Raw genomic sequence first — 24,740 nt, forward strand, 5'->3', positions numbered from 1 at the left:
CAAGTGAGAAAATTCTGCAAAGTTCATTTCTTTTTCCATGATGGAGGTGAAGAAAAGGAAAGTCTCAGAAAAAAAATGTCCTCCCTTTCCAATACAGCTTTTCCCAAATGCAGACTAGGACCGCAGAGGGCTGGCAGGTGGAAGTAAGGGTAGTGATTTGCATCAGATTCAGCTGAATCCCCAATTCTGAACCAAAGTGTGCCACTTCAGATAGATTTGGGGCTCCTCCAATTTGAAGCAGGGTCTCTCCAAAGTGTGTTGAACTGAAGCAGGAACCTGTGAAGCAATCCAAAGCACTTTGGAGATTCAGTAATTGAAAACACACGGTAGGCAGTATGTCTGCAAAACTGGAGAAATATTTCTATCCAAACTTGCCATATACCCACCATGATGAGGAAATACTAGTCTGGGATATGCCAGACATTCAAAGACTTCGGCCTCTGTTCTACATACACACAAATTCACATTCACTGCTATTGAAAGACCTCTCTGCCTCTGACTCTCTCTTTCTCTGGGTGTGTGTTTTGGCACCAGCTGAGTACAGCAACCTCGGGTTAAGAACTTTGCTTCAGGATGAGAACAGAAATCGTGCTCCGGCGGTGTGGCAGCAGCAGGAGGCCCCATTAGCTAAAGTGGTGCTTCAGGTTAAGAACAGTTTCAGGTTAAGTACGGACCTCCGGAATGAATTAAGTACTTAACTCAAGGTACCACTGTAACTATTCCAAGCAGGAGCTTCTAGTCATTGATAGATTTATTCTCGATAAATGTGTGTGATCCATGTTGCTACCCAAGCTAGAGGCTATCAAGACACCTTACAGCAATGAATCCCACAAATTAATTATGTGGTATATGGGGCTAATGTTAAATTACTTTTGTGCATGCACCTACAAAACAGCCTGACAGGCCTTGAACATCAACCATGCACATCAAACAACCTCACTTTGCATTCATAGTCAGAGTAGGACTTGGGAAAATGATGCTTGGGTTCAAACAGTGGCAGAGGAAGCCGCTCGGGCGCCTGGGGTGGCGCGCCCAGTGGCGGGGCGAGCTGCCCATAGGGGTGGGGTGAGGGCGGGGTGAGCTGCCCATAGGGGTGGGGCGCACTGTGGGGCCTCTGGAGTCTGCCTGCCTCCTTCTACTCATCCGCCCTACAGCTGGGGGGGGGGGGAGGCAGTGGGCGGACCATTTGGGCAGTGTGGAGTCTGCGTGCACCCAAACCACCATGTGGAGAGACATGTGGCTTGGGCGTGCTGCAGGCCCCACGATGAGTGCTGCCCAGCATATTGTCACCCCCCTCAGTGGGGGCGGTCTGACCCCCTTCCTGCGCCCCAGGGTTGAAATACACCCAACCATTATGAAAGGAAGAAATTTGCGTGCCAAATCAGGTAATTACAAATTTCAGTAACATTCCTGGTTCTTATATCCCATTCCAACCAAGGCTGTCTCAAAAAACACTGCAGATGTTAGGCTGAATCGTCATTGGACAAGCCCTGTTCATTTTAAGCACCTGATTTGTCCTGGTAGTAAGAGTTTTGACTGCTTGCAATCAACTCTAAATGTTATCTGGCTTCATAGAAGTAAATTCCTGGATCCCTCTTGGAATTGACTGCCCTACTTCCATTTATGAAACTGCAAAGATTTGACCTAATTGAATTGCATTCTTTCCCTCACCTTTGGGGATAGGTTTCTACTGCACATCTCAGATGCTCACAAGTAAAATGTGAAGAACAGCAGTAGCCAATCTAATCACATAGATAAAAAAATGTGGGGAACAGAGAATTTGTGCCTGCAAAGTATTACTCAATTAACTTTGCACTTTTAATTTCTCTTAAATGAGCTAACCACCGGTCATGGTGGTCAGAGAGGTCATGAAATCAGATCCACAGGGCAAGCTTTAAGAGTGATACGGGGCACTGCAATAATAGTCTCATTATAACTGTACACCCCAGAGCTGTTTTCTTGCTGATGCAAAATTTTGCTCTTGTATTGAGAAGAAAATAGAGAGGGAGAGAAATCTCAATCCCACAAACAGATCCAGATGAATGTTCAATAAGCAGCTGGTGTGGAAACTTTGTGCAAACAAATCAGTATGAAAGAGCAACAAACAGGTTGACTCAAAGTGACCACTCTCATTTATCTCCTTATTTAGTCTAGGTTTTAGAGGATGGGAATGAAGTAATGAAAGAGCAAGTATATTTATTTGATTTGGAACAAATCTTATTTTGTTTTGCTGATTCGTTTCCTGTTTCGAGCCTTTGAGGTAAAACTCAAGATCAATCAGATCAGTCAATGCATGAGCCAGGGTAATAAATACTTCCCCCTTTCTCCCACAAATATTTACAACCAAAGTTTGCTCAATCATTCCAAATTCAAAACACCTGAAGGAAACTTATGCAAAACTTTCAGTGGTTTTTTTTAAAATGTGGGATAATGTTATAATTAACACTTTTACCCTTATTCCATAAATAGCAATAACAATAAATAATATCAGCTTCAGAAACGTGTTCCTCTGTAGTATTGTGCCTTTTTCCTAAAATTATCCTTGTGCAACATCTTTAGAACTGGCTGGAGGGGGCCCCATCTGGGAAGTACAGTTCGTTACGAGTGCTGAGAGTTGTTAGACCAAGTATTCCCTGGGAAGACCTCCCTGAATTGTTTAACCATTCTGGACATTCAAGCTCTGTTAGGGGAATAGAGGTCTCCTAACAACTCTCAACACCCTTAACAAACTACACATCCCAGAATTCTTTGGAGAAAGCCATGACTATTTAAAGTGGCGTGATACTGCTTTAAATGTATAGTGCAGATGGTATCAGAAAGAATACAACCTGCTGAACACAAAACAGATGATTAAATTTAGATCTTAGAATCATTTGGTAACTTCCTAATGTCTTGTTCTGCCTGTTTGTTTCTGCTTTAAGCCTTGGATGTTTTCTGCATGCTTAGAATCACATTTAATCACACCTTTGTGATCTCCAAGCAGTATAAACAGTAGCTCTTGTGGATGTGTTTCCGCTCCTAAACAGCGCAGCACATTATGGGTTTTGTAATCTTAAATTAGCACAAATAGCAAAACACTCAATAAGAAGCACTCAATAGATACTGTGCAGTCCATCTGGATTTGGGTGAGCCTCCTCTAATTTTGGAACACAATTGAAAAGCTAATGTAAGCTAAAACTGTGCTGCCAAGTTGTATTTTCGATAGAATTTAGCAGCAACTGTTGATATGCTCATAGCAGATGGAACTTAGATTCTCCACATTTATGTTGGTCCATGCAAAATGAGAATAAGCCCTCAGTTCTGGTTTGTTTTGTTTTCTGTACCAGGCAGTATCAAAGAAGACAATATAGCAAATCATTATAATGTACCTAAGCAATTGTGTAGTGCTCTACAGAGATTAAAAGTGATCCCTTACCCTTTCAATAATGAGATCATGCCCTGAAGGACGAAGTCTTGTTGTCCTTATCCCTGGCCTCTTTAGCTACAACTGTTATTATCAGCTGTAAATGTTTCCATGAAGCATTAGGTGCTTTGGTCAACTGCAATAAAATAATTCTGTATAAGCAATGCTAATGCAGTTGTTCCCAGAATATTTCCATGTCTGAAAAGTCTTACTTTCAGAAAAATGTTTCCAAATGCTCCTGTCAAACTGAGAGTCATGTGGTTATGTAAGTAGAGTGTTAAACATAGAACAGGGATGCTACCCTGAACTCCTTGGATAAATAAGGGATAAAAATGTGATACAAAACAAGTACATCTGGGGTCACTTGTGTCAATTCTGACTTTCAAGTACATGATACATCCTCATTATATCTTTAGTCTTGGATTTACACATTTTATTAATTTATTATGGGTACTTTATATACTGCCATTTACTGTAATAGTATTGTCAAGTTCAAGTTCCACGTTGGATCTTATGGAGGAAGAGGTGAGGCTGGCCAGAAGTTTCAGGACCACGGATAGTTCCAAGTGAGCAGTTTGCTCTGACAAAGGTTGGGAGCAGACTGTGGTCCAGACTTCTCCAGGGCCAACCGTTTGGGCTGTAGTCCAGACTTCAAGGGTCAACCCTCTGGCTTGAAGACAGGCAGCCCTCCTCTGTTCCATAGCTACCTCCTGGACCGGTGAAATGTGGTGGGAGGCATTTGTTTGCTCAGACTCAGGGGAAAGTGCCTGTGAGGGCTCCAATCCATCAACTGAGGCACAGTGGCCTCCTGACCTCCAGCCCTATGCCTGATCCATTTTTTTACACACACACAATTTAGCTAAAGTAGCTATATAATAACTACTCTAATCCTGTAAACTAACTCTCCCCCTTTCATGTCAATCTCCTCAAAGCTCATTGTTTTACCATTTGCTGTGAGATCCATTTTAATTTCTAGTCTATTGTGAACACTGCAAATCTCATGATGCAGTACAGATGTAAGAAGCTCAGAATTTAAAGTTTTTGTGTTCTCATGCTTCTCTTTGAGCAGCACAGCAACTGATTTGACATGCAGGAAATTATCATACGAGCAAGACCTGAGTGTAGTCCGTACTTAGTGAACTCTGTTATAATTTATACTCCTTGCTTCTTTTCCAGTGCTTCGGAGGCCAGAACAAAAACTGAGTTCGGGATCACAGAAGTGATACAAACAGTAATCTCATTGGACGAGAAAATCTGGAGCTCACTCAGCTATCTACAGTGGTACCTCAATTTAAGAACAGTCCGGTTTAAGAACGATTTGGTTTACAAACTCTACAAAATTGGAAATAGTGTCTTGGTTTGAGAACGTTACCTTGGTCTAAGAATGAAATCCGAATGGTGGAAGGGCACTGGTGGCAGGAGGCCTCATTAGGGAAAGTGTGCCTCGGTTTAAGAACAGTTTCGGTTTAAGAACGAACTTCCGGAATGGATTAAGTTTGTAAACCGAGGTACCACTGTATTTAGGAAAGGGTGTGCATTGACGAACTTTTATCCATTCTTGGTGCCGCCACTTAGTATTGTCCACACTTAACACATAGGACTACACACCACACTGAAATTACACTGTGCCTTTAACCTCCTGTTGTAACAAAGAAGTGGCACCTGAGTTTACTTTTTTCCTCCTTCCTCCCATTCCCGTTTCCTTTTGTGTCATGTCTTTTAGCTTGCAAACCTGCCTTATCACTAACATTTGAGAGCTACTCTGGGAGCATCTTTATTTCTGAGGAGTGGGTTAAATGCTTATAATGTAATAGAGCACCAAAGGCACATCTATGTTGGAGCTTCCTACAGTCTTAGCTCAGCACAGAAGTGCACAAGGGAAAAATAATTTCATTTCCCAATTAGTTTTCACTTTAGGCATTTAATTCATTTAGTTTTCCAGTTGTTTCAATTGCATCCATTTCATTTTTTGTTTTCCCCCCATTGATTTTCATGGGAGCCCTAGTTAATGTTCTGCTACCAGTAACTTGGTCTTTCTCATCCAAATAGCATGACATTGCTGTGAATTCTCTTATCCCTATAGGGGATCGGATTTCAGATAGATAAAGGATCCTTTTAACTGCCTCCCCCTGCCCCACATCACATAACATTGTGACCTGTTGCAGTGACTTTCATATTTTTATCCCATATAAACAAATGTATAACAGATTGGAGAAAAAAGAAAGAAAGAAATAATTTTCATTTAGAATGCATTTATTTATTTTCATGAACAAAACAAATGAAATCCATAGGGCTCATTCATTTCATTCTCCTTTCATTTTCAAAATCAATTCATACCATTAATTCAGTAGTGTTACAGCCAAAGTAGAAGTGCAGGAAGTCACTTTATGATCTTAACTCCTCATTCATACTTGTTGGCACAGAACAGAAAGAGAGTTGGGCTGGGCTGGGCAATGTTTGACTACCCAGATATGGCTGGATTAAACTCCCATCATTCTTGGCTATTGGCCATGCTGGCTGGGATGATGGGAACTGGAGTCAAACAAGATCAGGTGGGCAGGTTGCATACCTCTTCTACAGATAGAGTAAAACTATTCCAATAGAAGACTATCTACTGTAGTATTATTTTGGTCCATATCCAAAGGGAATATGGTTGTTTTTCTGTTTACTTACTTACTATTATTATTTATGCCACCTTCCTTTCAACATGGAACCAAAGTTGGCATTCATATAGTTTTCAGGCTGTCAATTCCATCCAGGAATTTACCAAACCCAGACCTGTGTAGCTTCAAAACGTTGCAGCCCATGTTCCTTCATACCAGCCTTCCTCTGTGGGATAACCACCCCCATTTAACCAACACTCTTAAGTCTAATTAATGCATGAAAGGGTTAAGACCATAGAGTAAGCTGTCCTGCCAGGCTTAATTCACTTCAGTATGGACAAGTTAATCAAATGATTGCTCCCCTCCAGTAAACCTGAGCAGCTCAGTGTGTGAAGAGGCTTAGCTGGTTGCTGCAGCTCAAACCACTTGGCTCTTAAAAGCCACTATAATTTAGGAACTTTCACCACTGTTTTACTGCCCGTGTAACGTTTTTCTGAATGCTGTATGGAAAAGCACATGAATCTGATCTTTGGAGAATTTGTAAACCATTTTTAACTTGCCAAATGTGTGGTCTTTTTTATGCTAGGTGGAATTAGGAAACTTTTGAATAAACTTGGAAGGATATATATTATAGGTCTAACAGCCTACGTTTCCATGCTTTGCTGAATATTTTGTGATTCTAAATCTCTGCTGGGGTTCTCTCACCAAAGAGTACTTGCCCCAAACCTTGATCTTGGCATCCAGGGAATTCTCCTTTTTGTACTCATTTTTTCCTTGCACCAACATCCTCAACCTGGTGCCCTCATGGCCAATGTAGGGCATCTGGTTAGAAAAGGCTTCTTTAGCTTGGGACCCTGGTTCAGCCCTGGTTTTTCACTGTGTCTTCTCAATGCAGGACCTGGAAGTTCTCAGAGGCTGTGGCAGAGAAAGGAGAGAAAACAGATGGAAGGCAGAGCTTTCCAAGTTTTGAGAATATTTTCTGACTTTCAGATATTCTGTTAGATTAATCAAATCTGGTGTGTGGGGTGTGGAGAAGACAGGGTGGGGGGATAAGAGTTCTACTGAACCTGTGCCTTTCCGTGTGATTAAACAGAACAGACCCGCTACTGTGGAGTGTTTTTGCCATGCAAAATGACACACAAATAATAGCAACTTAAGGGAGCTGACATCTCCAAGCCTCTTATGAGCCTAATTCCGTATATATCTTAATTCAACATAATGCTTCCATGAATAGGGACAGAGCTAATTCTTGCTGAACTTAATTTACATCAGTGTCTAGTCTGGGAGAGCATTATGTGTTCCAGCTTCAATTTGCCTGACTGGCAAATGGGCCCCCCAGCTCAATGGGAAGCCTGGGCAACCTGATCAGGCGCCTGCTTTTGTTAGCAGCTATTTAGAAGAAATAGGAAGGAGAGGTGGAGGAGGTGACTGCTGGGAATAATACACACACACACGCACACACACACACACACACATATATATATATGGGGGTATATACTCCTGCCTAACTAGGTTCTGTGTCAAGGATTCCGAAAGGAGCGGCAGTTGTATATTTCACATCGACAGGTGCTATTATTATGACATGATGTATGTCGTGCCTTTTGCAAGCCTCAAGGCGTTGTTAGCAAATTACAAGCCATTAGAGCCAGGCAGAGCTCAGCAATTTTCCTTCTCAGGGGGATGTGCAAATATTCACTTTGGTTCAGGTCCAGCTGAGTTTGCCTCCTCTTCTACTTTGGCTTTGATTTCCTCCTTTGAGCTGAAAACAACAACAGCAAACTAGTTGTAACTCAAGAAAATCCATCAGTTTCCATTGAGCTCTGCGTCTTTTGTTCAAAAGCGGAGGCTTGGATTTCACAAAGCCATAATGAAATCTGCATGTTCACTTGAAACTTGCTGGAAAGGAAACAGGAGGTTTGGCCCAGAAGCTGATAGCTATCAACTGCCTAAAGATCACCAGAATCATTTTCAGTGACAGGCTGTGTTCACAATTCTGTTTATTGTGTGCTCTCTGTGTTTCCACTTTTTGGGTTTTAATCTGTGTTCACACTATGGCAGTGGCGTAGCATGGGGGAGGGTGGCTGTGACCCCGGGTGCATTTTTTGGAGGAGGCACAACCAAGAGCCCTCATGACATACTCCCTCATTGGAGCCTGGCTCCGTTGTGCAAGAGAGCTCAAGAGGTTTGCACCCGGGGGGGGGGTGTTCAACTCTTACTGTATCTTTCTCAACATGGCTATTTAATGATGTCAGTTTGTTTTGGTACTTGAAGTATATTGGGAGACTGACTGCGTGATTCTCCCTATTTATCCTCCCTATGCCCTTTGCTCCCTACCCCCTCCTTGGAATTTGTTCCTGCCTAATACCTCCAGGGAGGGATGTGGGTGGCGCTGTGGCTTAAACCACAGAGCCTAGGACTTGCCAATCAGAAGGTCGGCGGTTTGAATCCCTGCGACGGGGTGTGCTCTTGTTGCTCGGTCCCTGCTCCTGCCAACCTAGCAGTTTGAAAGCATGTCAAGTGCAAGTAGATGAATAGGTACCACTCCAGCTGGTTCGCCAGAAGCGGCTTAGTCATGCTGGTCACATGACCCGGAAGCTGTACGCTGGCTCCCTTGGCCAATAAAGCGAGATGAGTGCGGCAACCCCAGAGTCGGTCACGACTGGACCTAATGGTCAGGGGTCCCTTTACCTTTACCTTTAATACATCCAGAATAACTCTGTTGGAAAGGAAACACTTTGGCAAACTTGGAAGATAAAACAAAAATGAGATTATTACTACTACTACTATTATTATTAATCCAGAATGCGGCAGATAGAGTGGTGACTGGGAGTGGCTGCTGAGACCATATAACATTGGTCCTGAAAGACCTACATTGGCTCCCAGTACATTTCTGAGCACAAGTGTTGGTGCTGACCTCCCGGATGTTTGACGGTCTATTGATCCCTGTGCCACCACTGTGCTCGCTTCCCCACTGTCACCAACCCGTTTCTCTTGGGTACACACTGAGTCCAGACAGTTGTTAAAATTAAACCAATTAAACAAGTTTATTTTATAAGCATTAACAAGTTTATGGTTTCAGATATTTTTTCTTGTCAGTTTCTTAACCTTAGTTTCTTTACTGGCCTATACCTTCCTTATACCGTCTGTCTGATTATCTCAACTGTCTGACTGACTCCTCTTAACAGATTCTCTCACTCTCTCACATCAGACTAACTCAACCCACAGACTGATCCTTCCTCCCTCTTCTCTAACTCCAGACTGACTTCTTATCAACTCTAACCCTAACTCTAACTCCTCCCCTTGGGTTCCTATAGGTTAGTCATTTTACAATTAGTTAACCCTTTCCTTATGAACCCAGTAAGATGTCACACACCAAGAAGGGCAAACGCCACACCCTCCCATCGGATGCCAATGAAATAAACAACTATCCGACTTTTAGAAGACATCTGAAGGCAGCCCTGTTTAGGGAAGTTTTTTATTGCGTGTTGAGTCACAGTAGCCCCCCAATAATTCACACTTCACACATCAATTTTTGTTTAAGGTTTTTGGCATAATTTTGGCCACAACTTTATTCAAATACAAAAATGTGAGTGGTTGCTTAGGCACTGGTTCCGACTATCTGTCCTTGCCCTCAGGGACAGAGCTGGCCTTCCGGATACCAGCGGAAGCCAGTGTGGGAAACAAGTATTGGGTGAGAAATAAAGCTGGGCACCAGACCATTACTTCTCACCCTCATGTTCCTGTGGGGCTTGCACGGCCCAAGTCCGACTCCGGGGACAAGGACGAAAGAATGGCAAGCCCCTGGATTTCCTTTAACGGAATTCCCATTCGCATCATTTGGAGGGGTAGGCACTTACCCCTCCAAGCACCAATTTAACCAGTGCCTAACCGCCAACCTTACAAGTTGTGACGATTTGCTACGCAGTAGGCAAAAACCAAATGGCACCAGCCAATCAGCCAGATGGCAAAATTCCTACCAGGCCCTCGCACCAAGGCGAACGACCCCATGACAGGCATAGCAAGGTCAAGCAATCCTTCAATACCCCCCTTAAACAAGGGAGGGAGGGCGGGTGATCCGATGCAAAACGGCCAAGAGGCCGTGCCAACGTCTGGCCCCTGTATATATAGACTCTGACCCCTCCTCTGAATTGGCAACAATCAAAACACCCCAGCAACCCAGTTTAACCATTTAAATGGTCGGGATTCAACTAAATTTGCCTAGTCACTGGAGGGTGGCCTGTTCCCAACCGCAACACGTGCTCTCTGCTAGGGAGAACACGCTATGTTTGATGTTTTATTGTGTTTTTAATATTCTGTTGGAAGATGCCCAGAGTGGCTGGGGAGGCCCAGCCAGATAGGCGAGGTATAAGTAATAAATGATGATGACTATTTAATTGGACATCCCTATTTTTATCAGAGAAATGTTGAAAGGTATACATAGGTGGGGTTAATTCTCTGGAGCCTCAGATCCCGAGACTTCTGAATACAGGCAATTCCAAGCTAAACTGGCATGAGCCTTGTCGCGATTGCTCACTGATCTCCCTTCTCCAGTCTCCCCTTTTCCTGTTGTTTCAGATTTGGGGAACTGCCTCTAAATGTGGGTTCCTCCCCGCCCCCACCCCCTGGCACTACACCCTGCTGTATGTAAACTTCTTTGTGCTCCTTAAGTCACGTGAATCTAAGTGGGATGGCAGGTTCCCTGGCTGCAGCCTCCTTTCCCTTCCCTAAATCCTGGACAGCCAAAGAAAAGCGAAGGAGGAAAACCTGACAGCATCCCAAAGTTTGCATCTGTCAGATCATGTCGCAGCAATTCCTTCTCATTTTAAAACCAATTGTTTCGAAAAGTGGTTTGGCTGTTAGAGAATAAATGTGTTAGCATCTGGTGTGTGCATGTACTAGGGAACAAAATTCTTGCCTACCTTTTAAAATGCTAATAAACTCCCCACTTAGTGTAGCTGGGTCTTTTCTTCCTCCACAGTCTTTTAAATGTTTGGAACATTTGTTCTAAAGAAAAGTACATGAAGAGAGACCTTGGGATTTTCTTTTCTGGTTTGTGTGTGCGCTCATTCGTGTGCATATATATGTATGATAGAGGAGATCATTCCTTCCTAGGTACTGGATTCTTATCATTCCCCAAGACTCACAATGGGAACAATATTCTGAACTACCTTTCTGACAAACAATCACATTGAATTATTCATTGGGTGTGTTTTTCACATCCTTTTAACAGCCTCCGCAGAAATGATGCAAGTTGACTCCTGACACAATAAGCAGCAGCCATCTGTTCACACAAGCATCTCCCCTCCCCACAAGTTTGTTAGCAAAATCATTCAACTAGCACTTCTGACCCCCCTCCCCCCGCCTTGATGTGATGCTGAGGAAGAGCAAGCATGCAGCAACTGGGACTGAGATGCAAATTCTGAGATTCAGTTGCTGGGGCCCAATGAATGGGGATGCACAGGGTGGGGAGAACTTGTTCAAACAGCTGGTCTGTACTTTGCTTTCCAGAGCAGGAATGGAAGGATCTGTCAATTTTAGTTCTCTTAGTTTCTCAGTTTTCTGATCTTAGATTCAGTTCTCCATATTCTGCAACATTTTGTGATTTTGTATTCAGTGTTTTAGTGCAAACACATTTTCATATGCTGCTTTGACTAATATATACATTTTTATCTGTTAATTTCACCAATATATTCAGTTTTATGCACACTTTCCCCTAATATATGCACTTCCGTACACATGGTTTGGTAGGTGAACTGTATAGAAAAAGTTGGATGAGTGTGAATGTCAAAGAATAGCTGTGTTTTGGTTCTCCTATTGTTTCAGAAAATGTGAATCTGATAGATCTGGCTTCAAATGAGATGTGAATTAAATCCCCTGCAGCCCTACTCAGGATACAAACTCTCTTGCTCAATGTCAACAGCCAAAAGGATGTGGAAAAAAGCAGAATTTCTCTGAACTTTGGTAGAAAGATCATGGAGTTGGAGAGAGGGCTTTATAGGGCATTTAGTCAAGTAAAGTTCAGCTCCCCCCCCCCCGATGTTGTTGAATTATAACTCCCATAATCCACAACAAGCTTAGCCAATTGTCAGGGTTGATGAGAGTTGTAGTCCAATAACATCTGGATACCCAAGATTGAAGAACACTATGTCAGTTTTCATTTCTTGGTACAGAAAGTATTGATCTGATGTGTAGAGATCTATCCTATTCTACTTAACCCAAGAGGGTTCTGGAAGCTTCTCTGTGTGAAAGAAACAAGCAGAAGGTTCATGATGTTTGGGTTATTCCTTCAGAGAAGCTGAGTGCAGCTGGTTTAAACTGGTTTCTGTCAACCCTATTATTATTATTATTATTATTATTAGCCAGAAGGAGCCTGGGTTTCACCTTTCTTTTTCTATCTCTTTTCCTTCTGGTGTAGTGTTCTGTACATAGTATTCTATAGGTTTAGTCTTATTATAAGTTATTGTAAGTTTAAGTCTGCTGCAACTGGATTTCTTATGGACAGGGCCAATCCTGAATGTATTGGATCTGTAACCATTAAGCTCATTTGCCTTCAGTAGCAGTAAAGCTCTGCTGAATGAAATACAGTGGCCTCTGGTCTATTTCTGGGAATCCTGCAAGTGTTTACTCTGCTAACTATACGCTGGAATCTGCTCTGGATCAATATTGAGTAGAATTTCAATGACACACTAATCAAGTCCAACCAGGGATAGTGCATCCCCAACAGATGTCTGTGCCACCTCTCTATGAACACCTCCAGCAAGAGAAAAGTCACCACCACCCGCCTATGGTAGTTGGCAGTGCTTATTTTCTGGCGGTGCACAACGATTCACTGTAGCTCCACCTTTGTACCTTTGTACCTTTGGGGGGTGGGAAGATGGCAGGAAAGCTCTCAGACTCCATCAGAACATTGCTCTTCCTTCCCCGAACCCAGGAAACATTTGCCCAGCTTAGGGAAGGAGGCACGATGCTCTGACAGGGTCCTGGAGACCTGCTGCCTCCTTCTAAAAGCCGGGCGGAAGAGGCCTCTTCACCTGGGCGGCAGTGCCTTGGTAGGTGAGTGGGCAGGTGAGGAAGCATCAAGCGGCTAACCCACCATCACCATCCAGCCTTGGTATCAGGCCATGCTCCTCCTCCATGCGCTGACCCCTCCCCCTGCTTGCTGGTGAGTACCTGCACTTTTTTTTTTACCTAGGAAAAGAGCACCGGTAGCTGGTTTCATTGTCAAATCGAGGCATCTTGCCTAATATCCATCCAAAATTTGCTTTCTTGCAACTTATGCCCAGGTGAATATATATTGAATATAAACTTCATTATGAGATGGGACTAGCCATAATTATAAGGAATGTGCAGCAAGCACAAGATTTGGTTCAGACCCCAGTTTGATGATTTGGGAGACAGCCTGCCTCAGACCACATCCACACCACACACTGAAAGTAGTGTCCTGCCACTTTGAACAGCCATGACTTTCCCAAAGAATTCTGGGAACAAACTGTAGTTTGTTAAGGGTGTTGATATGTGTTAAAGTAAAGGGACCCCTGACCATTTGATCCAGTCATGGCCGACTCTGGGGTTGCGGCGCTCATCTCGCTTTATTGGCCAAGGGAGCCGGCGTACAGCTTCCGGGTCATGTGGCCAGCATGACTAAGCTGCTTCTGGCGAACCAGAGCAGTGCACGGAAATGCTGTTTACCTTCCCACCAGAGTGGTACCTATTTATCTACTTGCACTTTGATGTGCTTTTGAACTGCTAGGTTGGCAGGAGCAGGGACCGAGCAACGGGAACTCACCCCGTTGCGGGGATTCGAACCGCCAACCTTCTGATTGGCAAGCCCTAGGCTCTGTGGTTTAACCCACAGCGCCACCCGCGTCCTGTTGATATGTGTTAGAATACTCCTATTTCTCCCACAGAGCTACAAGTCCCAGAGTTCCCTGGGAAGAAGGACGGGGAGAGAAAGGGAGAAAGAGGGTCTCCTAAGGCCTTTCAACTCTTCATTTGTTTTAAACAAAAACCACGAGCTAAAGCCTGGGCAGCCCACCTAACTTTTAAGTTGTCTTCATTTGTAGCTAACCATCTCCTCTCCTTGCACTGAAGTTGGAATAGCTTTTCCCAACTCTAATAAGTATGTTAGTAGCATCATCTGTTGCTATGGAAATGGTGTGCTAAAATAGCCTCTTTGTTGTTACATGTGCCACATTAAATGCATTTTCACAGAGTGATGGGGTCCTTCTCCTTTAGCAGCCACCCCAACCTCCAGCAGGATAGCTATCAAAACAGGCCCAACTGGGGAGCGAGAAATCACCATCCCTTCTCGCAGATGCTTGCTTGAACCAGATACCACATCGAGGATGGAGAGAACTAGATAGGATTTTAGTGGTAGATAAAACCTGTTTTTGTTTTGCTCTGCCTTTCAGAGCTAGTAGTTTCACACTTGTTACTTTTCAGCTATGAGAGGCATTTTGAAACACACCAATTTGTAATTTTAATATGTGTATTGTGCATTTTGATACAGTGGTACCTCGGGTTAAGTACTTAATTCATTCCAGAGCTCCGTTCTTAACCTGAAACTGTTCTTAACCTGAAGCACTTTAGCTAATAGGGCCTCCCGCTGCTGCTACGCGATTTCTGTTCTCATCCTGAAGCAAAGTTCTTAACCCGAGGTACTATTTCTGTGTTAGTGGAGTCTGTAACCTGAAGCGTATGTAACCCAAGGTACCACTGTATTACTTACTGTATATTTGGCAAGATATTGTAACCTATCCAGCAGCCTTTTGGTGAAAGGCAGGACATAAATGCTGTATATCCATATATACTGTTGAAGCCTTTCAAAGGTATTTAAATATACCTTCTCGAAGAAACCAGAGGCTTTTCTCTTGGGCATGGTTGACCAGTTGGTGTTAAAAAAGGATAGAACTTTCTTTATGTACGCTACAACAGCAGCAAGAATACTTATTGCAAAGTATTGGAAGATGCAAGAATTGCCCACTCTGGAAGAATGGTAGATGAAGCTGATAGACTGTATGGGACTAGCAGAAATGACTGGCAGAATCCGTGACCAGGGAGAAGAGTCGGCAGAAGAAGACTGGAAAAAATGTAAGGACTATTTACAAAAATACTGTAAAATTAAGGAATGTTGAATGATGTTGGATTGAAATTAAATTAAGTGGATTCTAGGTGTAATGGTATTAAGGAATATGATAAAATGGTTTTCTTTTTATAAGTAAGAATTTAAGGTTATAATAGCCTAAGATGATGGAGAGAAAATAAGGTGTTTTCTTGTTTTTAAAGCTGTAATGCTTTGAGATATGGATTTGCTGCACAAATAATTTGAACTGGATATACAAGAAGGGGAGGGATGAGGAGGTCAGGGAAATATGCTAAGAGAAAATAAGCTGTGAAATTTATATGTTTTTAACTTTTTTCTTTTTATGTCTGTTTTTTTCTTTTTGTTTGTAAAAAATTGGAAAACTTAATAAATATCTTTATAAAAAAAAAGAAGAAGCCTTTCTTCTGTACTCATTTTTTTTAAAAAGAAGTCTAAATGGAGTGCAGAACACTGTACGTTATCCATAAATGAATCAGATTTTGTTCAGTAGTATGTGGCAACTAGAGGTATTTGGCATTGCCAGAATCCGGCTTTAATTGGCACAAGTCTTATGGCTTCCATTGAGCAGCCATTTTAGAAAGATTTCCACAAATCAATTCCAAGTTATGAGGTGGGCACCACTCAAGTCCATGGTGCGATGCTTCCTTGCGCACAGACACACCCAAGTGCAGTGAGTGTGGTCATTTTTGCTTCTAATCTACCCTGCTAGGAAGTGGGCAGCAAAGTAGCACAGGGCAAAGGCATGGCTAATAGGCAAGATGGCTATGCTGTACCTTCACTGTCAGAGGCAGTATGCCTTGCTGGAAATGTCAGGTATGGAGAGTGCTGTTGTGCTCGAGTCCTGCTTGTGTGCTTCCTATAGGCATCTGGCTGGTCACTGTGAGAAAAGAGTGCTGGACTAGATGACTCTTTGGTCTGTTCCAGCAGACTGTTCTTATGTTCTGGGGTATAGCTAGGGGTCTTTCCCATCACTTCTCTCCTGAGCCTTTGAATCTGAGGGGCTGGTGATAGAAGCTGGGGCTGTCTGCATGCAAGATATGTGCTAACCACTGAGCTATGAACTCCTTCCACCACTCATAAAGGTAAAAGGACCCCTGACCATTAGGTCCAGTCGTGACCGACTCTGGGGTTGCGGTGCTCATCTCATTTTATTGGCCGAGGGAGCCGGCGTACAGCTTCTGGGTCATGTGGCCAGCATAACTAAGCCGCTTCTGGAGAACCAGAGTAGTGCACAGAAACGCCGTTTACCTTCTCGCCGGAGCGGTACCTATTTATCTACTTGCACTTTGAGGTGCTTTCGAACTGCTAGGTTGGCAGGAGCAGGGACCGAGCAAAGGGAGCTCACCCCATCGCGGGGATTTGAACCGCCGACCTTCTGATCGGCAAGTCCTAGGCTTTGTGGTTTAACCCACAGCGCCACCTGCATCCCTTTCCACCACTCATGTTTTCTAGCAATTCTCTGCATTGGCACGTCAGGGGAAGGCTGAGTTAGAATCAGGAGGGGCTGATGCACGTGCTTTTTTTTTGAATGTGCAGACTCTTGGCTTTCATTGCCTAGTTTTTGTTTCTCATTTCCCATCCAACAATGAGGAGGACCCTAAGGGGGAGAGTCACCTAGGATACATCTCCACACTCCCATTATGATCCCCGGGCTTCATTAGCTGAGCAGATAAAAGTGCATAGCTGAGCAGAGCTGGTTCACTTCAGGAGGCCCAGAGAACATACAGAATTCAGAAGGCTTCTGGGAAGCCTTTTATACTCTTGGGGTGGTAGCTCTGGGATATGCAAAAAACTTACAGTCGATACAAGCACGGTGAGCTAACAACGTGAACTTTGTGACCCAGGAAGGTTCTGGTTCAAATTTGTTCTATGGCATGTGAACCTATTCTTATAATTACAAACTGTAATGTGGGACATGGACTTAGAGTGATGACCATTATTTTTTTTAGGAGACCCTAAGGAGGGATTCAGGCAGGCAAAAATTCATATCAGATAATTGTGGCTGCCGGCAGGTCATTTTCCTTGCCACCTCTGCTTAAAGGCATTATGATATTCTCCCTTTGATTTGACTTGCTGAGCTCCCCATTTTTAAGTTTTGTGAAGTTATTGAATGGGTTAGGAGAGGGCACATGCCAAGGCCCACACCTCTGTAGGGGCTCACTGACAACCCCTCAGGTCTCCAAGCCCTCTCCCTCCTTCCTCGTTTTGCTTGTTCACCTGCAGAGACAAGGGAGAGGAGACAGAGAACAGTTTCTGCGTTCCATGTGTAGCTCAGTGGCAGAGCGTCTGCTTTGCATGTAGAAGGTACCCAGTTCAATCCTGAGCATCTCCAGGTAGAATCATAGAATTGTAGAATTGGAAGGGACACTGATGATCATCTAATCCAAACGCCTGCAATGCAGGGGTATGCACCTGTCCCATACTTGCAACCTTGGCATTGTCAGCACCGTGCTCTAACCAACTGTGCTATCTAGGCTGACATTCCAGGCTGGGAATGTCCATGTCTGAAATCCTGAAGAGCTGCTACCTGTCCGTGTAGACCATGGGTAGGCAAACTAAGGCCCGGGGCCCATATTCGGCCCAATTGCCTTCTAAATCTGGCCCGCGGATGGTCCAGGAATCAGCATGTTTTTACATGAGTAGAATGTGTCCTTTTATTTAAAATGCATCTCTGGGTTATTTGTGGGGCATAGGAATTGGTTCATCCTCCCCCAAAAAAATATAGTCTGGCCCTCCACAAGGTCTGAGGGACAGTGGACTGGCCCCCTGCTGAAAAAGTTTGCTTACCCCTGGTGTAGACAATACTGAGCTGGGTGGCCCAAATGGGTGAGGCTTAGTATAAGGCAACTTCCTGTGTTCCTTCTTTTTGGGGATCTAATGTAGAGTAGCAGATTAATATTTTTTTCCCTTTGCCAGTATTTGGGGAGGATATCAAGACTTCAGAGAGGTGTTTTCATTTTTTCAAGTTCATTTCAAAGGGGACTTCCTTTGGAATGCAATTAGCAGCAGTAAGGATGGATCTACATTGATCTGTAAATACATTATTAAATATAACATTATATAACTCTCAATGCAGTTTCCCATTGTCGAAGGCTTGCTGCTCTACAGCACCATTTGGTGTTACATTTTATTAATGCTTTTTTAGCATTATAAATGACCAGTGTAGATCCGTCCTATGTCAGCATTCTGTAGCCACGGAACTTATCATTTGGATTTTTAAACTCTTCCCTGTTGTTGGCATCCATCTGTCTTGAGAGACAATGGAGTGAGCTTCGAGGGGTGAAGTCAAACCGTTGCATTAGTGGTTTTACATCTTATTGTAAAACTACAATACATATTATTGTAAAAATAATCATCATTATCACCTCATCATGACTGAATTTCTTACCCACCCTTCACTATAACAAACCAAGGCAGGTTGCAACAATATAAAAATACAATTTAAAAATCAGATTTAAATATTACAGTCAGAAGAATGGAGAGTCCTTATCTATATACCTACCTACCTACCTACCTACCTACCTATTGTCACACGTCAAAGCCAAGGTGTCTGCAGTATACAACCAAAGCTATACAGTGATGGTTCTAGATGCACCTCTTGGTGATGGAATTCCACAATGTAGAGGCTGCCACAACCCAGAAAATGCCCTCCCGGGTCAACATTCCCCACATGTCCAAGGCTGGTGGGACTACCAAGAGGGTCCCTCTGCCAATCTTAGCAATCCAAAGGGTTTTTAAGGAAGGAGTTGTTCTTTAAGATATTTGGGGTCTAAATCATTCGCGGCTTTAAAAACCAACACAAGCACCTTTGTTTCAAAACAGGGCTTATTTGAGCGTTAAATGGAACCCCAGGCAGTAATCTGGCAGCTGTGTTTTTTGGACCAGATGAAGTTTCCAAGTCATCTTCAAGGACAGCCAAACATAGAATGCATTGCAAAAATCAAATCCAGAAGTTACCAGGGCATGGGAGTGCAGTGGCCAAGTCATCTCTGTCCTAAAAGGGCTAGCAACTGAGGCCACCTGAGCATCCAGCGACAGCACTGAATTTAGGAATATCCCTTAGCTGCAGACCTGCTCTTTCCAGGAGACTGCAGCCCCATCCAAAATAGGCACCTGCCCTCTCAGGTCCAATAACTCAGAATACTTAACACGTCTGTCTTACCAGGATTCAGCTTCAATTTACATGACAGCAACAGGGGCGAGTACTATTGATGACTCCCTTGTTAAGCTTGTTATGTGAACTGATTACGATAATTTGATGTTATGCTACTTATAGTACTACTGATATTAACTCTTCAAAGGAAGTATGTCCACAACCAATTCTCTGATTACTCCCCCTGGTATACCATCAATAGTAATCATACTACTGTGCTTAAGATGGAGTTATAATTTCATCCAATTAGAACTGATTTGCCCAATCATTTTTACACAGTCAATACGTCTTAATTTCCTTCCCCACCCCCTCTCTGTGTGTTTTTGGTATGCTAAACCCTGTTTCAATGTTTGTCAGGATCATAACTTACCATATGAGTCCAGATGAAACATAGGTTCTCTTGGTTGCCTCTCTGAAAGTGTGTGTGTAGGGGGTTATCCTATTCTGAATGGGGTCATATTTTCCCTAAATGATGGGGTCTGCAGTTTGCAGGTACTAATAAATCAAGCATTGTTGATGGATTCACAAGTGTTCTCAGCATCTCCAAGTACCTTTAAGGAGTTTTGAAGGCTGTGCTAGCTGCTCCTTTTTCTGGGGAAGAAAACATGATCTGGCCACAATCATTCATGTTTTCAAAATGAATGCTGTCCCAAATGCCAAACTCCAATTTAGAGAGAAACTTCACAAACACAGAAGGACCCAAAAGAGACAGTGGTTTTCTTTTTTAACCATCTCTTCTTTTTTTGGGAACAACCATGGCTGTATTCAGTAGAAACAGGAAACATTTGCCATATTCTCCCCTCACCCACATAATCAACTGAGGCCTCCTTCAAGCAGCCGCTTGTGCCACCTGTTGGCAGGTAACAAAAGAAACACAACAACAAAGAGCCATTTCCCACTTTTCTTCCTCCAACTCCCCCTTTCAAAAAGTCCCTCAAGCAGCTGCCTGTTACATGACTGGCAGGGAGCAAAATGAATGAGAGGAGATTTCCCCCACCTGCATCCCCCAGCACACACATTCATTAAAATAGCTGCCTGCCTACTGCTCCATGTAGCTGACAGGCAGCAAAACAAAGAGAACTGCAAATGAGTGGATCCTGCATTCCTTCCTCCACCACTCCATAGTCTCCAATTGCCACAAAAATTCTGGGACCTTCACGAAAATGCCTTAAGCCATTACAGCTTCTCACTTTGTCACACAGAGCTCCAAGTTCCAAAATCCAAGCCTTCCTCCCCCCACCTCAAAAAACCTTAAATCTTTCTCCACCTTTTCATTCATTCATTCATCTCCTGGACAGGGAAAGAGAGAAGTAGCAACCTATTTTGAGTTCTCATTTGCACGCTCAGCGACATCACACACAACTGGGAGGGTCTGCTTTGCATCCAAAGCTCTTAGGTCCCTGCTCATTGTCTTTGCACTGGGCCTCACCTTTCATTGCCAGTTTCGTTTGGGAACCTGAAGTGTTACTGAGCCATCACCACCTGTGTGTGCCGTGGGTGTTTCCTCTTTGGCTCCTGCTCTTAGAATTTCCCCTGGTTCATTCATTCACACATACAAGTCATCACATGTTTCTAGAGCAGGGGTCAGCAAACCTTTTCAGCAGGGGGCCGGTCCACTGTCCCCCAGACCTTGTGGGAGGCTGGACTATATTTTGGAAAAGAAGAAGAAGGAATTCCTATGCCCCACAAATAATCCAGAGATGCATTTTAAATAAAAGAACACATGTAAAAACACTGATTCCCAGACCGTCCATGTACTGGATTTAGAAGGCGATTGGGCCAGATCCGGCCCCTGGGCCTTAGTTTGCCTACCCATGTGCTAGAGCAGAGGTTGGCAACCTAAGGCCCATGGGCCAGTTCTGGCCCATGAGCTTCCTGGAACTGGCCCACGGTTGTTTCGTGGATTGGCATGGGGATTCTGTGCTTTTTTTGTGGGGGTGCCATTTTTTTTATTGCCGTGGGGACTGACTTCTGGGCTGGAAGAGTGCCGGAAATAGTGTGTGCACATGCTCCTCCATCCTGACGTGTGCTGGAAATAGCATGTGCACACATGATATTTTTGGCACTCTTCCAACCCGGAAGAGCGCCGCAAAAAGCTTGAGTGCACGCATGGCCCACCGAGAGGTCTGTTGGGGAGTGGACTGGACCGCCCTCAAAAAGCGTTGGCGACCCCAGTGCTAGAGCCACATGGAAGTGAATGAACAAGCAGACAACAATGAATGCACTCTCAATGCTTTCTCTTATGTGCTGGGACACATCTCTCCCTTGCCTTTCACGTCTGTTTGCAGCTTAGACCTGACCAAAATTATGTAAACTATGTAAACCTATTTGTATTCACATCCACTTTGCCTCCCCTTTGAAAGGGGTGAGTGGGTGGGTGTCGAAACAGGCAGACTACAATGCAAGGATGGAGTTCATATTGCTTCTGACATTTGGCCTATATGCGTCAGGCTGCAAAGCTCTAATTACTTTTCACACTTAAGCTACAGAGCAATTAAGGATCAATTCAGCTTCTAGGGATGAAATAAACTCCTGTGCTGTTAAAAAGAAAAAAAGAAAACCACCCAACACTGCCGAATTTACTTATCGGTACAGCTTATGGGTGCACTAATAGGCCAGGTTTACTGCTTTCTGGCTCCAGTTTAATCAGAATTATAAAGTTGGAAGGTAAATTGTAGTTCATCTAGTGCAACCTGCTGCTTAATGCAGGAAATGCCAACTCAGAATCCTGTTGGGTATAAGCAACCTTGCATGCCTCTGGTCAGTGGAAGGTAGGGCTGTGACTGATAGGGAAAATACACTTTTATGGTTTCCCACAAAACACCTAAACTCCAACCCTTCCTCCTGCTCTCCCTCTCCCCATCCATGGAACATCCTCCAGTGATGTAGAGTTAGAATCCAAAGCCATTCTTTTAACTACAGTGGTACCTTGGTTGTCAAATGACTTGGCTCCCGAACAAATTGGCTCCCGAATGCTGCAAACCCGGAAGAAAGTGTTCTGGTTTGCGAACATTTTTTTGGAAGCCAAACGTCTGATGTGGCTTCTGCTTGAGTGCAGGAAGCTCCTGCAGCCAGTCGGAAGCCGCGCCTTGGTTTTCGAACGGTTTCGGGAGTCAAATGGACTCCCGGAAGGGATTAAGTTTGAGAACCAAGGTACCACTGCATAAGTAAATAATTGTTATTTTTATTTACTAATGGGACTCATGTGTTTTACTTCCCCATTTTAAGCAATGCTAGTGAGATGTGAATGAGACAGAATGGGTGGTGGGTCTAAGCTTTCAAGCTTTTTAAATCTGATATTTATGTGTGACTGTGTGCGCATGTGTATTATAAGCTAACCATTTTTTTATTTAACGTATCAAATCCAGCTACAGCAGATCTGAGAGATGGCTGTACAATCTTTGATTAAATAACCCCAGTGAATGAGAGGCCACCTCCTCCTTCTGAGTGGTGACAGCTGAGAAATGAGACCCCTTAAGAGAGTGTGTTATAACTTTTTTACAACCTCATGTTCCTGTAGTTTAGTTAGACGAACTTTTGCCTAAAAACAAAGGAATGAACTGTCATTTCCACATCTTTTGAAAAAAGGTCACCCCCCAAAAAAACCCAATACATCAATTTTTGTATATGTAAATGTGTAATGTATCATGTAATTATACATAATAGTTGTAATTACGGTATGTATTGCAATACAGGAAAAATAGAGCTTGCAATTTTTCAAATACTTGTACAATGTTTTGTACGTTGTATATCACTTCTTATTGCTTAGAATAAATTGAGGTTGGAGTTTGTCTTTGTGGATTTCTGGTCTGTGACCATAATAAATATTGGTTTCTGCTGCAAGCACCATAAAGTTCCTGCATCAAGTTGTGCGTTCTGAACAACAACAACAACAACAACAACAACAACAACAACAACAACAACAACAACTTTATTATTTATACCCCGTCCATCTGGTTGGGTTTCCCCAAACACTCTGGGCAGCTTTCAGCATATATAAAAACATAGTAAAATATCAAGCATTAAAAACTTTTTGATACAGGGCTGCCTTCAGATGTCTTCTAAAAGTTGTGTGCTTCTTTATCTCCTTGACATCTGAAGGGAGGGTGTTCCACAGAGATTACTTCTTGGTATCTGGAGTACGGATGGCTGCAGTGATTCTCCAATACCCCCAATGCTTTTTTTAAGGTTTCAATATTTTTGACAAGTTCTGGAAGTCATTTTCATTGAGGAGTAATGTTACATATATGGTGATTTACAACTTTTCATTTTGGGGGTGATCTTTTTTCACAACTGAGAAGAATTAGTCCCCTTTTCAGTGTTTCCATCCCTTTATTATACAGGAAATCTTTTTTTTTTTTAAGTCAAACAGTTGTGGATGGAGCAAATTTGTTTCTCCTGCTCTGGAAGGTAGGACTTCAGGTTGCAGGAAAGGAAATTCCGACTAGACTTACAGAAAAACTTTCTGATAGTAAGAGCTGTTTGACAGTGGAACAGTCTCCTTTGAGAGGTTGTGGACTCTCCATTCTTGGAGATGTTTAAGCAGAGGTTGGATAGCCATCTGTCATGGATGCTTTAGCTGAGATTCCTGCATTGTGGGGGGGGGGGTTGGGGCTAGATGACCCTTGGGTCCCTTCCAGTTCTAAGTTTCTAGGCTTCTATGAAGTGTGCACTCCATTTAGGGCTGGGTGAGACCTGCTGACCAGCTCTTGCCTCAAAAGAACCTACTGCCTAGAACCGTAAAGCTGCTTGTTCCATCCTGGGCTAGGTGAGACCAGCCCCACACTTCCCTTGTGGTTAAAGGTAAAGGTCCAGTCGTGACCAACTCTGGGGTTGCGGCACTCATCTCACTTTATTGGCTGAGGGAGCCAACGTACAGCTTTCCGGTCATGTGGCCAGCATGACAAAGCCGCTTCTGGCGAACCAGAGCAGCGCATGGAAACGCCATTTACCTTCCCTCCAGAGCAGTACCTATTCATCTACTTGCACTTGACATGCTTTCAAACTGCTAGGTTGGCAGGAGCAGGGACCGAGCAACGGGAGCTCACCCCCTCACGGGGATTCGAACCGCTGACCTTCTGATCAGCAAGTCCTAGGCTCTGTGGTTTAACCCACAGCAGCACCCGCCTGCAATTGTGAAAAAGTCTCTCCTGTTTTTATATGAGAGAACCCGGTGAAACCATTCCCCTGTCCTCAGATTCTTTGTGCTATTCCTTTCCCCTTTGTTTCAAGAACACTTTCTTTTCACAAATTTATTGGTTGATAAAATGATAGAGAGATAACGTCAGGATATGTATAATTTTATAACATGCAGAGAACAATATGTGCTGAGAAATCAGAGAGAGGAGCTGAGGGAAGTCTGGGGGGGAGGAGGAGGGTTTGAAAGGGGGAAAGGGGAAAAAATAATGAATATGATATGTTTTGAGAGTTTGTGTGTTGAAATTGTTAATAAAAAATATTTTAAAAAACCACTTTCTT

At 43.4% G+C, this 24,740-nt stretch overlaps 1 long non-coding RNA gene across 2 annotated transcripts in view; it reads right to left on the minus strand.

Moving 5' to 3' along the window:
- The window catches only part of LOC309519650, a 33,867-nt gene that overhangs the window by 3,862 nt on the left and 5,265 nt on the right, over positions 1–24,740 (minus strand). Inside the window, exons 2-3 of one of the 2 annotated variants that reach the window (XR_014213934.1) lie at positions 17,897–18,139; positions 7,539–7,765 (exon numbers count right to left, since the gene is read on the minus strand). This is a non-coding gene — a long non-coding RNA (uncharacterized lncRNA). Of the gene's footprint in view, positions 1–3,415; positions 3,540–7,538; positions 7,766–17,896; positions 18,140–24,740 lie in introns of those variants that run through there. The other variant, XR_014213933.1, reaches the window with a different exon arrangement.

The sequence above is a fragment of the Podarcis vaucheri genome (genome assembly GCF_965113315.1).
Source record: "Podarcis vaucheri genome assembly, chromosome: 15".
Taxonomy (NCBI): Eukaryota; Metazoa; Chordata; class Lepidosauria; order Squamata; family Lacertidae; genus Podarcis; species Podarcis vaucheri.